The sequence below is a fragment of the Myodes glareolus genome, chromosome 1, assembly GCF_982192425.1.
Source record: "Myodes glareolus chromosome 1, mMyoGla1.1, whole genome shotgun sequence".
Lineage (NCBI taxonomy): Eukaryota > Metazoa > Chordata > Mammalia > Rodentia > Cricetidae > Myodes > Myodes glareolus.
The window spans coordinates 130,607,302-130,626,707 of NC_142026.1; the positions used below are offsets into that span (position 1 = coordinate 130,607,302).

The following is a 19,406-nucleotide window of genomic DNA, read 5'->3' on the forward strand; positions in this document are numbered from 1 at the left end:
AGATCAAATCAAACTATAAAGGATATTTTAAACAAACAGAAAGGGATGGAAAATACCCCCCAGAAATAGACTACATAATGCTTTATTAACCTCGAATTTTCTTAAGGTCAAGGAAAAAGGGACAACAGCAGCAGAGAGACATTGGATAATAGAAAAGTCTTCTGAATTAAATCAGCCAATGTATTTCAAGGATGTGTTGAACTCACAATGGAAACCAGGAGATGGGCTACATTGGGGGAGGGGTTTTGCTCTTATTTCAACAGGAGAAGAAAAGTTATGGATACCATCAAAATTAATAAAGATTTGGTTTGAAAAAGAAAAATCTCTTGAGAAAGAGAAATGATGGCTCATTCACAGAGGTGACAACCAATTGGGTGGTAAGGAAACCTCACAAGGGTTGGGTCAGGGTTCTGTTCTTTTCTTTGCAGGAAAATACTCATCTTCAAAAAGTCAAGAAACTCTGGACATCTAGATGCCTAAAGAGGAAAAAGTAATTATCCAGAAAGGATCACCAAGCAAAGAGAATTATCACTTATAAGAACATGTCATCTGAGAGTAAGAATCTCTGAATACTAAATAAAATAATAATCATGACTCACTTAAAAATCAAAGCTGGCTTAGGAGTTGGACACTGGCTCTGTCCTTCTCTAAATCCAAGCCGGTTGTTAAAATAAATATTCAGAGTTTCTGTCTCATGTTAGGAGCCACGGTATGGGACAGAAAGAAGAATTTAGAAAATATTTTACTTTTCTTTATACCAATTTTTGTCTCTAGTGTGCCTTTCATTGAATATATGTCTATATAAATAATGTTTAAGTTTTCCACAAAAAACAATGAATTTTCCTGCAGTAACATTTGAAATTTCCAGGAAGAAGATGGGACCCCACAACAACACTCCACCTGGATTGTATGATATCATGATGCTGATAGTGCTACTGTACTACCTGTTTTGGGTACCAATTGCTCAAGATGCTTCCAACTTGCTTAGCTGAAATGGTGTATTTTTTTACAATGTTCTGGCCAGAACTCTAAATAAGAATCTCATAAAAACCCTACCAAATACTCAGAGACTGTTTGCAATTATGCCAGACAGTAATCTTGGAACTTAACCAACATTTTACTTTCACAGGATCTATTGAAAGAACATCACCCCCATGACAGCTGGAAGTAATTCTAGAAGATGACATCCCCTCTCCCAGCAAAGTTTGTCCTCATCATTTAGGGGTTGATTATAATTGTTATAGGGTTGGGGGTTGGGGGAAAATTATGTAAGCTCAGGGATCTCTTTGGGAAAAAGGGATGGGATAATAGATTAGATCTCTTTGGGAAAACTGGATAGGATAATAGATTAGTGTGAGCTTACTCACACTAATAATAAAAGTGAGTAATAGAGTGAATACTTGTGAACTATTATTTACATTGGCATAGATTCTTGCATATTGATACAAACTTAAATTATATTGAATATGTTCCAATTTTAGTCTGCAATATTTATATACCTAGGCAAAATTATTTTGTCATATTGCATGCATGTATGCTTCTGATGTTGTATTCCCCTCTGTATTCTGTGAATATCATTGGTTTTATAAAGAAACTGTTTTTGGCCTAAAGCAGAGCTATAGGGGAACAGAGCTAGATGGGGAAAACTAAACTGAATGCTGGGAGAAAGGAAGTGGAGTTAGGGAGAAGCCCTGCGAGAGACAGATGCCTGGAACTTTACTCAGTAAGCCACAGCCATGTGGCAATACACAGATTAATAGAAATGGGTTAAATTAAGATGTAAGAGTTAGCCAATAAGAAGCTAGAGCTAATAGGCCAAGTAGTATCTTAAATAATACAGTTTCTGTGTGATTATTTCAGTTCTGGGTGGGCTGGGATGAACAAGTAGTCTACACCCAACACGCTTCTATCTCTGCTTAAGACATTTTGTATGTTGATACAATTTTAGGATATTTTTAGCATATTGCAGTATACATTCCTACCTCTGATCAAGAAACTTACACATTGTTTACATTTTGAGGTCACTGTCTTCATTTGTTGCACAGTTGTTTAAAGATTGTTCAATATTTTAATATGAAATCTTGGTCTTTAAGTTATATAGCTATTAAGAATTATAGGTCAATAGTCATCATGTTTTATCATACTTATAGCTAGACTAAACAGGTTCTTTAGATACACAGAGATTTTATTCTACATAGATAGGGAATCTTCAACCACTTCAAAGAGCTGTAGAATATGGCTTTTAAATAATTTGATGTGAGACACAATTACTTCTGGCAGCACCAATCTATTCTCAAGAGAATTTTGAGCACCAAAGACATTCCACTTGGAGCTTGTTTTTTTCTTGGCAAAACTAGCCTTTGAACAAGGAACTGACCATGCATCAACCACTGACAAAATTCTTGATATCCGGACAGGACAAGCAGGATACAAGAAAAAAGACTGTCAAATCTTGCCAAGACTTGTAAGACAGTTTTGAAAAATTTTCTGCCTCTGAAAATAGTCTGTTTCTCTAGGCCTTAGCCAAAGTTGGTTGCTCCAATGTTGCAAATGAGACTTTGAGTGAATGCTCAGGTAGCCAGTTGTCTCTGTTATTTTTTGCACATTTTGGAAGTTGCTTGATTTCACTTCCTGCTTTCTCAAGTAATATTATTTCCCTTCTTGGGTCTTCGCTTGGGTTGAAGACTAGATAATTGTAGTTACTTTCCTCTCATTACTTGGCCAAGTTATTTATTATACAAGACTTAAACTCATTAAGATAGGGTAATTATTGGAACATTTATCACATTTTTTGCTTGATATTGTTTATGCTGGCTTTAATTCTAATTTTTATACCTGATATTTGTTCTTATTGTATATAACTTTGTATTCAGCTTAGAACTTTCTTATTTAAACAAAAGGTGGAGATGCTATAGGAATTCCTACAGCCTATAGCCTTTAAGTTATCCACCCACTTGAGTGTGGCCTCTTATACTATGTGTGCTAATGTAAAGGACACGTCTGGTCTCTCTTCTGGCTGTGGGATTTGGTTGCTTTTTCCCACTTGAACAGAGGACTGTAATCTGTGAGTCTTCCCCTAAATAAATAACCCTCTATTATACTCAATTCTGAGCTAGTATGGGATTTCTCTTAAGCATTCATCTTCAAATAAGGAACTATATGACACAGTTGGGAGCAAAATATATAATCTTTCTTAAGTCATTTTATAAATCACATATCAAAGGAATAGCAAAAACATTTATATCTAAAATTACAGAATCTTGAATAGGTCATTAAAGTTGAATTTTAAATGAAGGAATATCTTAAGGCTGTTATGTCTTTATATTATAATTCATTATAAACTTATAATAATTAATACCCATTTGTAGAACATCTAACTTATATCTAGACATCTAAACCCACAGTTGTTTACAAAGCAGAATCTTGTCATAATATGATTCTGCAGTGCTTAGTCTACTATAGTAAGGTTTGCTCAGACTGAAAGGAAAATGAAAAGAAATTAACCCATAAATATATAAACAATTCTTTCCTTGTAAAATAATCACCACCTAGAATCCATTTTCAAGGGAAATTAAAGGTAAACAGAGTTGGTAATTTACCAATAATATTATCTTTCCTTTTCATAATATTAGCTTGGGGACAAGCATACTTGGCTTATTCTGACTTGGTTCATAAATCAGAATAACAGAGTGGAGAGTGGGATTTTCAGGTCACAAACATCGCTCAAAGAACTAGATTCAGAGCGCTGTCAATTACATACCAAAATGTGTGAAGCAAGCGTCTCAGTCCAGGTCTGATGATGATGATGATGATCTATACAAGAAAGAATAAAGGATGTCATTAGAGTTTCAGCTACCTATGAGGAAATCAAGATCCTGCATATCAACCTGAGAACACACAACAAAGGACTTATGTTGGTGAATGTGGAATGGCCAGGGGTCTTTCTCAGAGAACTAGCTGTACAGTTTCATCTCCCTGGAAGGAAGACATGAGTGTCAAGCTGTGAGAAATCAGTGGTCCCTAAAACTGAATGTTCAGGAACATGCTGAAAAGCTTGCTCTAACCCTTTGTGTGCATACCCAGCAGGTTTTTAATTGCTATGAAAATGTGCACATGGGGCTAGAGAGGTGACTCAACAGCTAAGAGCACTTGTCACTCTTGCAGAGGACACAGGTTCAGTTCCCAGCACACACGTGGTAGCTCACAACTGTCTGTAGCTCTAATTCCAGAGAATCCGTGCCCTTTCCTGGTCTCACTTCAAGGGTATCAGGCACACACATGGTACTTACATCCTTGATGACAAAACACTCATACACATTTTAAACAGAAGAAAAGAAAAATGTGTTTATGAATTTAGAATTTCCAACCATTTTCCTGTAGTTTTACCAGTAGGAAAGGGTTTCAAATTAATAATAATAATCCACTCATTGTCTAAATTATATATTTGTTCAAAAATATATATTCTTCTTTTAAGAAACCTATACAATTCAAATTCCCCTGTCTTAACAATGTCCTTTCTGGTCAAGAGAAGTCATTGCATTTCATTTTCAATCCAGGTTTCAATCAAGGATCACTACGTTATGTGTGGTATATCTTTAATATCTATGGGGAGGCTATTTCCAGAAGCCTGTGGGTACCACATTCAAGGATGCTCTCATGCCTTACATAGAATGAAACATTTAACACTCTCCAGTGTGCTTTAGACCACAGTACTATAGGTAATACAATGTGAATGCTTCATAATGAGATACTACACTGTGTTGCTCAAGAAATAAGAACAAGAAAAGAAAGTTCATCATCCTATGCAGGTGCAATTCTTTTCTAATAAACAATCTGAAATAGGTTGAATCCTTGGGTGTAGAAAGCATGACTACTATAGAATCTACTGTATCATTAAGTGTCAACACTGTCTCTAGTCTTGGTTGTTGCATCCCTTCTGTTTGGGTTCATCTAATTGTTTCCTCACAATTAGACTTAGGTTAAACACTTTTGACTCATGGGTTAGGATGTTTTATATTCTGTATATACATTTTAGAATTCCACAATAGATTATACAAATATTTTATTTCAGTCGCAGTTACATTAAATAATTGCCTCCTATAAAACAAACTTAGTGTCAGTTTTTAATTAATAAATTTCTTTTGACAAGGATGAATGCGCTTAATTTGTATTGCCATTCCACTGAGGTGGGTATTTTTAAATTATCTTTTCCTTTTGGATGGAAATTTATGCACATTCATATAAGCAGTAAGACTGCTTCTGGGGCCAAAATTTAAATATAGACATGACATATTTATCACCCTAAAGCAAGAAACCTTCCATTTGCATGCAAAATAAATTGAAACTATTTTTCCTCCTCTTTCCATGGTGCAAATGCAGGGCTTCTCAGCTTTTGTTTCATTGTGCTAAATTACAGAGCAGCATGACACCATGCTTTAACTAAACATTTTTGAACTGCTTTTTGAAACTATCATGGTTTCACTAGAAACAACGTCAAAGTTACTGAGTGCTGGTCTAAGATGCATATTAACTATATCAAATGATCAGAAATCAGCTTTTTCGTTACATTCTTGTCTTTGCACGCAAGAGCTCACATCGCCACTTGTTCCCAGGAAGAGTGGATGTCACTTCTTCCTTCTTCCCCAAACAGCATCTCAGGATAAATATCATCATTTTATTTTTACAAGAACTTCTTGCATGTTAAACCAGATCATTTTTCATCTTCTTCTTTTCCTTTGGATCTCAGGATCCCTCTGTTTCATTTAGGATCAAGGCAGGAAAGATTTGGAAATCCATGCATGTGACTTGAATCACAGTCAATAATATGAGCCTTTAGGCAGACCGTCGAGCCAGGCGAACACCAACAGGGCAGACCGTCTAGCCAGGCGAACACCACAGGGCAGACCATCCAGCCAGGCGAACACCACAGGCTCCCATCCTGGAAGTCGAGGGTCCTGGCCACCTCAGAGCTAAGAAAAGCTTTCAAGGACACTAAAAATTCAGGTAATCCCACCGGGTCTGGGAAGGAGAGACTGTGCTTGTTATCTGGGTGGGACTAGACACAGACCTACTGCCTACATAGTTCTGAGTTTGGAAAGATTTGAAGAAAATAATTTGCTTTTCTTTTCTTCACCATTGTGAACTACAGCATCTGCAGAAGGCTCGGCTGACATGGCAGTCCATTTAGTCTCTCATCCATGTGCAATTTCCTTAACAGTCAGCAATTTCAATAGCTCGTTTCAAAGGGAGAGAGTAATTTCAAAGGACGGAGTAATGAGTGTGACATTACCGTCTTTGTCCAGTGCCCAGTTTCATAGAGAAGTGGGGACAGGGCCCTGAGATACATCCACGGGAGGAACTGAACTGCCTTTTCAATATTCAGCATTCTCCGCATATGACAGTATTTTCTTTAGAATTGGCATATTATGCACTCCATTAAAAAAATTCTTTGTCCCAATTCTAAGAAAAACATTCTAGCCCTTCATTCAAATTGAGTTTTAAGACAAAGACAGTCAAGGAAGCTGAAGTAGGGAATTTTGCCTTGAATATATGAATTGCTTCAAGAGAGATAGACAGGAGATGCTTCAACTGTGAAGCCCTTGTTAGAATATACACTGTTCCTCTTTCCTCTCCAACCCCCAACACATTCATATTATCTTCAAAGCATAAGAATGTCTACCTGCAGTTAATTTAATCACTGTGATTTCCTGAGAAATTAAGACTGATATCTCTTGAAAATTAGTCCAATTTTATCTTTGAACATGGGTTTAAAATTGTTAAAATTATTACTTTCAACAACACATTAACCTCCTCAGGGATATTGCTTATTCTCATAACCTTCCTAAATCAAAAAAAATGATATTGGTTTCTAAATTTTTTATAATTCAACTTTAAGACACAATTACCTTTAAAACTTTGCTCAAGTTTAAACCCCTTCAGGTTTCATTTAACCTTTTCTAAACGAATCTTGAAGATCAGTTTTTCTTTCTAAACACAAAATGAGAACAAATCTATTTTATTGTCTCATATGAAATCAAATTGAAATTAAGTAGAGAATAAATGGAAAAAACCATGGGACAGGGAGATGGTTCCATCAATAAAGCACTTGCTTTGCAAGCAAGCATGAGGCTGTGAGTTCGATGCCTAGCAAGGGGGATAAGGCCAGACTTAGTGAAGTATGCTTGTAATTCCAGAGTCAGGGAGGCAGACTCTACTGGATCTCTGAGAATCTCTGTTCTTCTAGTCTAGACTACTTATGAATTCCAGGACAGTGTTTAAAAATCAAGGTGGAAGATACCTGAAAAATGACACCCTCAGTTGACCCCTGGCTTCCACACATATGCTCATGCACACTCGTGAACATACATCTGAGCAAAAGGAATCTTACAAGAACAGTAGTGATAACAAAAACAATAGCAAAGTGTTTGTTCTAGTTGTCAAATAGCTTATGTGTGTGCATGCCAAATGATGGATATACTGCCACTCTATGGCTCATGAATGATTACCCAAGTGGTCCCCAGCCTTCTTCACACACACACACACACACACACACACACACACACACACACACTCACACACACACACGCACACACACACACGCATGCACAAGCACATGCACTCACATGCACACATACATAGACACATGGGCACACACACATACTTCCTGATGATTATCTGGACAGCTTTGCACAGTGACTCATATTTTATTTTGACTCTAGTTCAGTGAGAAGAAAGCAGGAGAATGTGAGCTAGTTGCCTCTACAGCAGGAGCCCCTGCCTCTTCCCAGGCTGTCAGACTTCTTGCTCACCTTAACTTTGATCAGGGTCCTTTGGCTCTCCCTCTAATACCGGCTTCCTTAAAGGTCTTTAATTCATCAGCCACATGTGGTCATGTCTAAACTTCAGGAGCAGAAACATATAGCCCTTCTTCCCAGGTCTCTCCGACCTCCTACCATGTAACTGGTCATGCTCTGAGTCCCTGAATTGTCTGAGATGGTCCAGCATTTCTCAATACTCTGTGTCAGCCAAGAGGCAACTTCACTTATGCACACACCTACTTAATGATTTCTTGTTTTCACCATAGCGTGGTAAGTCAAGATAAAGATTTTCTTCCTTGCCACTATTCAGAATGCTAGAATTCTAAATGTTCATTATATAATGACACCAACAGTCTTAAGACTCTGTACATCCTCAGGATAGATTTGCTAAGTATAAAGCAAAACAGGGAAGAAAGGAATGAAATACAAGGAAGACTGTACTGGCTGGGTTTGTGTGTCAACTTGACACAAGCTAGAGTCATCAGAAGAAGGAGCCTCAATTGAGGAAATGCCTCAGTGAGTTCAGATATAAGTCATTTTCTCAATTAGGAATCGATGCGGGAGGGCCCAGTCCAACGTGGGTGATGCCATCCCTGGGATGTTGCTCCTAGGTTCTAAAAGAAGGTGGGCTGAGCAAGGTAGGCTGGGGAAGCAAGGTAGTAAGCTGCACCCTTCCCCATGGCCTCTGCATCAGCTCCTGTCTCCAGGTTCCTGCCCTGTTTGAGTTCCTGTCCTGACTTCCTTCAGTGATGAACAGCAATGCTAAAGTGTAAACCTAATAAACCCTCTCCTCCCCTACTTTGTTTTTGGTCATGGCGTTTGGTCATAGCAACAGAAACTTTAACAAAGACAAAGATGAAGGAAAGGGGCACTTTGAAGTTCCAAGCTCAGTAAATTATTGTGAGACTGAGCAGTCAGCAGGGAGAAAGGAAACATGGGAGAGGTACTGAGTGAGGAGAGCTTGAAAGAGACAGGAGAGCTACAAGGAAGACCCTTCAATTTGGTGCCTCTGTTCTTTAACTCACTCTCATGTATTAGAATATTCTTAACTGTAGAGCCTTCCAGGGTAGAGATTCTTGGGTGCCATTTCTAACATCCAGAAAAAAAAAACTTCTTTAGTTATCCTGCCCTAAACATATATGGCACTGAGTTCATCAAAGTGAAATTCAGTAACACTGGCTCAGAGCTCTAGGGAGGAATGTGAAGCCAAGAGAGTCCTAGATCAAGCATGGATGAGAGGGAGGGATTGTGTATGGTCGCTCTTAAGAAAAATTACAAAATGATTCTGTTCTCTATGCTTCCCATTGTCCCAACCCCATTACATCTCTAAATGCTTGGTCCTTCATGGAGCAGGCTCCTGGTTTACCACCCATTGCAGGGGTATAGATTTAGGCACAGAGTTCACACAAACACAAGATAACTGTTGCACACCAAGCAAGGTGCAATTTGATTTGCCTTTACCATTTGTTCTGACTCTACATGTGCCCTGTCATTAACTAAAGCATCTCCTTGACTTCAGAAAATTAAGCTGCTTGGATATTTACTGATACATATTTGCACTGCTATAAATTTGAAAGTGAGAGAAAAAACAACTTATGAAATGGAATGGAAAGTACGTGTTACCCCCCAATCTGCAAGTACCCACTCTACCATTGTGTGTTGCCCGTTCTACGTTCTTCTACTCCATTCTACCATTGTGTACTGTTGCTCTACGTTCTTCTTCTTTGTGGCATAGCAGAGATGTACTGTATGTAACTTGTATCTACAATGGTTAATCTTAGACATCTGCGTGGGTGGATTTATGGCTGATATTTGAGATGTTTGACAAGTCACATTCAGCTACCTTCATCGCAACAGAGACCTGACATTACTCAAGCTTTATCCATCAATCATGAAGCTCAGGGTGGCACCCTAATGAGCAGTCATGTCCTTGGGTGCAGAGGAATGTGAAAGTCCATGTGTTCATTTTCAGTGTTTGAAAACCAGTACAAGAAACCCAGAAACACTCTTGAAAGCAAGACCAGTAACATCTTTAAGGCTCTGTGGATGTGGTATCTCAAGAATGCCATTAATGAACATTCCCACATTCTTTCAGGAAAGAGCTATATAAGTGGGAGAGGGCAGAAATTAAACTCTAAATTCACTGCTAATATATATATATATATATATATATGATTTGTGATCTTATGATTCAATTTTTACTTTTGGAGTGGGGAGTACTTGTTTACAGACAGAGTCTTACTCTGCAGCCTAGGTTGGCCTTGAATGAGTTTAGTAGCCAAGGCTGTCCTCCAATTTGCAATCCTCCTGCCTCCTGAGAACTGGGATTGCAACCATGTACCAAAGGACCTGGCTTTCCAACTCAGTTTTAAAGAACTAGTAAATGTTCGTCAAAGACAAAAGCATTGAGAACACACTACTGTCTGTTAGAAAGAGCTTCCTTTACCCATATTCTTTGACCTAACAGTTTCCTAAATTGCCCTTTAAAAGACCCTTCACAGTTGATTTATAAAGAGCATCTTTATATTTTCAAATGACTTGATGCTGGAAGCTTAACTTGAACTGTGCAGGCAGCTCTAGAGTCAGTGGAGTGGCTTCTGAACCCCCAATCAAGGGGACATCTTTATTTATTCAGAGAAGATGCAGACTGGGCCCAGTTATAAATAACTCACATCCAAATAAGGCAAAGGAAAATGAAAGCGACCTTCTCTTTCTAAAAGCAAGGACTGTTCCTATCCCGTTCATCCAGCAGAAAAAGAAATCCTATGAAGCCTTCTAAGACTAGCGTTACCAGTGTGCACATGCCTAGAATCAAATGGAGATGCAGCATGTCCCTGTAGACAGACCATGGGGACACTGCTGTCCTCTCACCTCACCTCAAACTGCTGATGGCAGTGGCTAGCCTCCTACAGTCACCACCAATCCTCCTCTACCTGCCCCCCAGGAGAGCAGGAGATGGAGCTGAAGGAGGCTGCGCTGCCCAGAACAACCAGCAGGAGACAGGCTTCTCCACACTTATGGCTGTCACCTTAGAACAGCCTGCAAGAGGTGGATATGTGCACACTTACAGGGGCCCCCTTAGCCTGTGGAGCAGGCTTTCACTCAGACAAAGTAGTTTGGGTTATATTTTTCTCTTGAAAGCTATGAGCTGTCTACTTGCTTTTTTCCAAAAATCAAATGTTGTGCCTCAACTGTCTATCAAATTCATCAGTGGTCTCAGAGGCCCATCTTTAAGTGTTTTAGACAACTAGTATTGGTGTAAACTCATTAGCATCCCATTGGCTTTCCAAACCCCCACTATAGGGTGGAGGGCATGTCTCCTATGATGGCTAATCATGACGGTCAGTTTGATTTAGAATCAACCAGGAGACAAATATCTCTGGGTGTCTGTGAGGATGTCTCCACACAGGCCTAACTAAGGAGGGTAGGCCCACTCTGCAGGTGGACAGCACCCTTCCTTCCACAGGCTGAGATCCTGATGTGGGATTCCCCTCTGTATGCTGTGAATATGTCTTATTGTCATTGGTTAATAAAGAAGCTCCTTTGGCCTATGGTAGGGCAGAATATAGCAAGGCAGGAAACTCAAACAGAGATAGAGGAGGAAAGAATGCAGAGTCAGGGAGATGCCATGTAGTTTCCCAAGAAGCAAGATGTGAGGTAACAAACCAAGAACCTTAAGTAAAATATAACATAATAGAAATGGGCAACTTTAATATGCAAGAGCTAGCTAAGAATATGCCTGAGCCATTGGCCAAGCAGTGTTGTAATTAGTACAGTTCCTGTGTGATTATTCAGGTCTGGGTGACCTGGAAACAAAAGCCAGTCTCAGTTTACAAGATCCCAGGCTGCTTAAAAAGGCACACTCATTGCTCTGCTTCCTGACTGTGAGCACAGTACAACCAGCTGCCTCGGGATCCTGTCACTGTGCCTTCCTCACAGAGATGGACTGAACCCACAAACCATGAGCCCACATCAACCTTTTCCTTCCTTCCTTTTGTCAGACACTTTTGTCACAGCTGCAAGGAAAGCAAATATCAGACCCACAGGTGGGAAGAACAACTATCATTCACTGCATCACATCAAACACAAAGCAGAACAATTAAGTAAACATAAAGTATTACTAGTTAAGATGTCTCACTAAGCCTCAAGAACTATTCTTCAACTAATTCTAAAATAAACCTTAAGGCTGGACTACAGCTCAATAGAAGAGCACTTGCCTTGCAGATGTAAGATGCAATTCTTGATTTTCAGAAACACACACACAAAGTTAGTTACTGAGAAACACACTCTCCTTTACTAAGAAAACAAAATAGACCCCTTAGAAATATAAACACAGTCAAGAATGGTGGTTTGTGCCTGTAATGCCAGGATTGCTGTGTTGGAGAGAAGCCCAGAATTCGGGTGAGTTCCAGGCCAGGCTAGGTTACACAGTGAGACATTGTCTCAAACTCAAAAACAAATAATACATATACATAAACACACACATATATACACAAGCATATATACATGTACATACTAAACTCTGTTTGTATGTATATATGTGTATGTGTGTATGTGACATATATGTTTTAAATTTCCCATGGACTTTGAAGAGACAGACCTTTCACGGTCTTTAATAGCTTATTCTTCTCTTAGATGATCAATGAACATTCCTCTTTGGCAAGAACATACTATAGATAAAAGGTTACAAATGGTTATTTAGACAACATTGTTTTTATTGTTATGAGCAAATAATTTCTTTAATGAAGTGGCCTTGATATTTAACCATGAAGGGAAAGCATAGACCAACCACCCCAAGTCCAAAGTCATCATCTATATTAGACTCTGCTCCACGAATAACTGGTTCAGAAGCAACAAATCCATAAAGCAAGTTAACTCGGCCACTTATTGAAATATATATTTGGCAGTTGATTATCTTTGGGCAGGCACAAAAAGTTCTATCAGTCACAGCTAAAACAGTCCACTGTGTTTAATGGTTTAGAATTTAAATTGGCATTGTTTAAGCTATGCCAGTCTCCCAGGCTAACACATCATTGTACCAAGTGCAGATCATCTAAGCTTCTCATCTGTTTGCTGATGCTATAACAGAATGCCACAAATTGGGGCAATTTTAAACAACAAAAATCTGTTTGACTCATGGCTCTGGAAGCTGGAAGCGATCAGAAGTGGCGTGAGATTCATGTCAGAACATGAGATTTTTGTCATAACATGACAGAATTTCATGTACACACACTCAGGACAGAAATAATGAGACCGGATTCTTTTGTTTTTATCATAAGCCCATATCTGGGACATCAGACCCGTCCCATAGAACAGCATTAATATATTCATGAGGACAGAACTTCATGACTCACCCATCTCCTAATGCTGACACTATGACAGACTTAGAAATGACATTCACATCATAGCAGTACATGTCTGTGAACTTATGCAGTTCACCTATGAGCAACCACAGGTACCAAAGTGTTCCGAGTAGTGCTTTTGCATGTACTACGTTCTTCAGACACTAGTTCTGTTAGGGCCCTATGAGAATACCACATCCCTGTAACTGAGATTGAGATCTTCCTAGAAGAGTAAATACCCCTGTTGTCTACAAACTTGGAAACCTCTGGTCTCTGCAGCATGGTAAGGAACATGCTGGTCCTCCCTCTGTCTGGGCCTTGCCTTCCTCAGGTGGACCATATGAGCTGATGGGGATGCAGGAAGTCACAGATGCAGCAGTGACGTCTGCCTTAGGGGGTCATCTCCTGGGGCCAGACAAGAGCAGCAACTAGAAATCTGAGCTGTACTCCACAGAGTGTGAGAGTCTCCAGCACCAGAGACTACATGATCCAGGCACTCCTCCAACCCTGAAACATGAGTGTGGTGTTTTGTTAAGTGAGCCTGTGAGTTTCCTGTTCTCCAGACTGTTGGAGTGTTTAATATGCAGCGTAGAATTAGCCACATTCCAGTCCTTGCCAGGAACATTAAATCCAACTGACTGCTTCGCAACCCAATTGCTCAGTTACGACCAACATTATTCATGAAATATGTTTAAAGGCAAACCCATTGCTCTATATTCTAGACCCTGGCCCTGTGGAGTACTGTAGTCTTTGAAATCATGTACTGAATCCAATGTAGCAGACATTCAGAGCTCTCATTGTGGGCTCACATTAATCTGTAACAAAGTAAGAATCACTAATACTTATTTGAAGAGTTAAGCGCTTCCGGGCAGGTGACAGGTAGGTAAATAAATACCGTAAAGTCCCCAAAGACATTGTAAGGCCCATTCCTATATTAGCAAGGCCCACAGAAACATGTGGTCACAGAAAAATGTGTGCTTGGTATTGAGAAGTTACAAAATGGAGCCCCATGGCACCGTGCTCAATAAGGCAGAGCAGCATGAAGAACCAACTGCATGTGGTATCATAGCAAAAGGGATCTACAAGCCTGGAAGAGAGCTCTTGCCACAACCCAACTACGCTCGCTGGTGCCGCTTCCTCAGCCTCACAGTGAGAGGTAGACACACCATCCAAGACACCCCCTATGGTGTTTTGACATTTCAGCCCATTAAGACACACGGATTAATTTCTCTGTAGTTTTCAACAATGAAACAGATATTTTCTTATTTGATATACTCATGAGTCTATAGCTAATTATTATTTCTTACCTTTGACAGTAAAGTCTTGGAAAAATGGGGGAGATTTGTGCTGAGCTAGGGTCTCATGTGGTTCAGACTGCCCTCTAACTCTCTACGCAACCAAGGGTAACCTTGAACTGACCTTCTGCTTTGAGTTCCCAAGTGCTGAGACAAAAGGTGTGTACCACCAAGCCCAGCTAGAATCAAAATTCCATCCTGTTTTAGTACAAGCACACTTCACACATCAACTTCATTCCAGAATGCCTCTCAGTTTTTATATTCCTCTGTATTTCTTTTCAATTGAGCCATACATTTTTCCCCATCTCCCTCTCCCCTTCAGCCCTCTCCTGTGACCCCCCACACTGCCAATTTACTCAGGAGATCTTGTTTTTTCTTCTTCCTATATAGATCCATGTATGTCTCTCAGAGTCCTCTTTTGTTGTCTAGGTTCTCTGGGGTTGTCACTTATATACTGATTTTTCTTTGCTTTATGTTCAAAAGTCATTTATGATTCGATCTCAAATGACTGAAAGACAGCTAAGGAAATGCCCAACATCCTTAGTTATCAGAGAAATGCAAATCAAAACAATTCTGCGATTCCATCTTACACCTGTAAGAGTGGCCAAGAACAAAAACACTGATGACAACTTACACTGGAGAGGATGTGGGGTAAGAGGAATACTCCTTCCACTGCTTGTGGGAGTGCAAACTTATACAGCCACTTTGGAAATCAGTATGGCGATTTCTCAGAAAATTAGGAAACGATCTACCTCAAGACCCAGAAATATCACTTTTGTGTATATACCCAAAGGATGCTCAATCATACCACAAGAACATATGCTCAACTATGTTCATAGCAGCATTATTCATAATATAATAGCCAGAGCCTGGAAACAACCTAGATGTCCCTCAACCAAAGAATGGAGAAAGAAAATGTGGTACATTTCCACAATGGAGTACTAATCAGCAGCAAAAAATAATAACATCTTGAAATATGCATGCAAATGAATGGAGCTAGAAAACATCATATTGAGTGAGGTAACCCAGACACAGAAAGACTATAATAGATCCTCTGTATTTCTTTTTCTCTACTTGCTTGCAATTTTATTATATTGACTTTATGCATTTATGGAAGTTGCCTGAAAGTCCTTTTATAAGTAAACCAAGTTATATGCAAGACTATAAATAAGGGCAGTTGAGATGGCTCAGCTGGTAAATATGATTTTTATGTAGCCTAATTGTTAGTCTTCTGCTGTCACTTTAAGAACTAACCACGCCCACCCCAGCCACTTCTGACCCCACCTCCCCTCGCTGCCATCTTCTCTCTCGTATGTGTGCGTGTGTATGTATGTGTGTGTGTTTGTTTCGTGTCGTGTGTACGTGTGTCTTTGTTCTCTCTATGTTTGTCTATGTCTCCCTTTTTTTAAGTAATAAATGTCTAGCTTTATGTATAGCCTTATGTCCATTTACTCTGCCGTCCACCGCATCCAGCCGCCTGACTCTGCCGCTCGCCCGGGGACCCTGACTCCCCCGGCCGCATGGTGCTGCCACCCTAGAGATCTTGTGGGGACCCATAACTACTAGCAGCTGCTCGGCGAGCTGCCCGGGACATCCCATCATCTTATTATTTTTAAAAAGAACAAAACTAATAAAATTAGTTCAATCCCCAAAACTCATATGAATGTGGAAGAAGACTGTGACTCCAAAAAGAGCACTCTGACCTCTACACAGGCACCATGGCCGCTCACCCATACCTACCCATCAACCCCACACACACAATGATGATTATAAAGGCTTTAAAGACTATAAATAAGTGAATGAATGGAAGTTCCAGTAGAAAATTAAACAAATATGCATAATTATGCATAGAGTTATATATAATCATGCCCTTAAAGTTTACATCAACCATACTCATAATCATACATAGTCATATTCCATACATACATAATCATATTCCAGATGTCTTTAATATTGGGTTTATGGGTATTTCCAAAGTACCTATGAACAGAATTCAAGACATCTGTACATTTGAATGAAGAATATATCTTCATTGTCACTAATCTCTAACAGAAATTAAACGTCTTCAACTGTACATATCGGCCACAAGCCATGCACTGTAATATGCATTTACATATGTGATACATATTTGCCATTGCAATTCCTGGAATCTCCATCCTCACTTTGTTATCTGTAGCTGTCTTAAGATACTAAGATTTTCCTAGTTATGTTAACGGATGTGTTAATAAAGCAGCACATGGTTCTAATTCCATTTCTGTTGCTCTGATTTCAAATACCTGACAAAAAGGAACTCAGGGAAGAAAGGTTTCTTTACACTCACAATTCCATGTTATAGGCAATCATCTCAGGGAACCCATGGTAGCAGGAACTTAAAACAACTGTCATGCTGTATCCATGGGCAACAGTGGAGAGAAACAAATGCACACGTGCTCAGTGCTCAATGAGCTTTCTCTGTCTACTCAAGTACAGTCTACGACAAAGGAATGGCGCCACCCACTTTCAGGCTGGTCTTACCACATCTATTAAGGTAATCATGTCAGTCCCTACAGACACCCCAGTGTGCCAACTTTATCTATACAATCCTGCACTGAGGCTCTCCCTGAGCGAGTATAGGTTGTGTCAAGTCAACAAGTAGAACTGACCATCGCATAAACTGCTGTTCCACGAGTTCCTTTATGTCTTAACCATTACGCTTTATATATCTGCTTTCCTTGAAATAATTGTGTGTTTTGCATTATGCTTTGAAAAACATTATTCTAAAGAGCCCGTAAGCTCCCTCCACTTGTAACAAGCACAAAAGAAGTTAGGTTCTGAACACAAAATCGTGAACGTGGCATCACGATAGCTGGTGGGCCACTCTGGTTGAAATCTGCATGTGACTAAGGAATGGCAGCTTTTCCTGTTCGTAAATCACTGAGGGCCAGTTAAATAAAAGGGAATATATTAGCCGCAGGCATGTTCTTGCCCCTATGATGAGAGAAGGGTGTGTCCGACACACAGGCAATTCAACTTTTACATTTGCAGCTTCTGAAAAGGCAGGGAAGGTCTCTGCAAAACTTTGTTCAACATTTCTGTTCTCAAAAGAAAAGCAATCCTATTTGGTTAACACTTAAAATGTCTCTGCGAAGACATCATTCGAAACCCCTTTCTGTGTGTTGTAAGTTATCTAGGTCCCTTTGTACTTTTTCTCCTTTCTGTGTCAGGCTTCTTCTGCATTTTCATCAGATGTTCTGACACTTCTGTACAGTTGAAGTGGGGCAGAAACACAGGGAACTGAAACAAAAGGCTGTGAGCGTGTGACCAGCACACACTGGACTACGTTTTCAGGATCTGTTACGATGGTTTCTGCTTAGATGGGAGCCAGAGACTGTGTGCTTTGTGCTGGCAGACAGTTAGCAAGGCTGTGTATGCATGGTGAGATTACCCCATGTAGGGGTGGCCCAGACCCACCTTCTCCAAGAATATATCCCCTGAGGTTACAAAAAGGAGTAAGAACTCACTTTCAGTGGTAAAAGTTAAAAGCAGGCAAAGACTCCAGAGGAATCAATTCACCAGGAAGATCTCATTTAAGTCTCTTGGTTCTAGGTTATATCTATATTATAATCATTTTATATTAAACTATATTATATTATTTATATCATATCATATCATATAAAGCTAAGTTCTGGAGCAAATAATTTCTCCCAAAGTCTCTCCCCTGGCCAGAGGCATGGCAGATGCCTGGTGAAGCTAGCTTTTCTCTCTTCTTCCTACCAAACTGCCTGCCCTACCCTAGTTGAGCTCTGTTGGGAAATGGGTTCATAGCCAAATAATAATGTGCCAGGTTGTTAGAGATTCTCTGAGTACACATCACTGAGTCTGCTAGACAAATGGGCTCCTATTACTATAAGCAATGACATTTCCATATTAGCGTTGAACAACTGAACATGTTGTAAGTGTGCCATTTACCTTCTACCCGGTAGGATAATTAGCCTGAAATCCATTTCGATACATGACCATGGTTCAACAATAAAAACTCCACTTACTTACTTGCTTAGACATATTATAAGAGTAATCCATGAGGCACCATGATCTTTGGCCCTGCTCTGGATTAATGTTGAGATTGCTGGAATCTTTTTTTTCTTTTCCCTTCCTTTTTTTTTACTAATCCTTTCACTTTTCACAAATTTCAGTAATCCCACTGAAGACTTCCATTTACTTTCCCATCAGTGTGTAAATGAGACAAGCACAGCAAGTTCCCAGCAAGGGCCTGAGGGCATGGTGAACTGAATAAGCATGGTGTGTATGGCTCACTCTTGTTCACACATCTATTGGTGTGTCAAAAGTTTTGCTGCATGCTAGATGTATGCATGTGTAACAAAGATAACTCCCCAGTAAATGAGACTCCATGACGCTCGCTTCTCTGTGCAGATCACCGAGGCAAGTCTCTTGACCCTGCGTCTAGCCACTGACTGCAGTTTATCCTGGGTTTCGGCTGAAGACAAGCCTCCACTGAGTGAAGATCTCCTGAATCCAGGAACTAAACTGTCCACAGACCTGGAGTCTGCAACCATTAGACATTGCCATCAGAAATCTGAGTCACACTGTCATTTTCAAGAGGAGACAAAACCGCACTCCCCGCTTCCTCTTTCTTCTACATTTGATCTCTCTCATTTGGTTGTAACCACGAAATATGAACTGTGGACTACGGACACTGTGAATCTTGCTGCCTTCAGCTACCTGAGGGACTTTGGGACAACCGCTATTCACTCAAATCTCAGCTTCTCCATTTATAAAGTCAAATCAATCAATAAATCCAATAATATACACAATATGGAGCAGCATTTATAAAGATTAAGAGGCATAATTTCCTGTGTTGAACTTACATTGAACATTCTGTCTGCTGATTGGCCAATTAGAACTTGGTTCTATGATCTTATACAGCTGGAATATTGCATGTCAAAGCTAAAGTG

At 39.7% G+C, this 19,406-nt stretch overlaps 1 protein-coding gene across 3 annotated transcripts in view; it reads right to left on the reverse strand.

The window, feature by feature from the left end:
* The window catches only part of Ipcef1 (interaction protein for cytohesin exchange factors 1), a 155,753-nt gene that overhangs the window by 110,243 nt on the left and 26,104 nt on the right, over nt 1–19,406 (reverse strand). For all 3 annotated transcript variants that reach the window (XM_048420023.3, XM_048420030.3, XM_048420020.3), the window contains exon 2: nt 3,761–3,813. The gene's annotated coding sequence lies outside the window, so the exon portion shown is untranslated. The remainder of the gene's footprint in view (nt 1–3,760; nt 3,814–19,406) is intronic.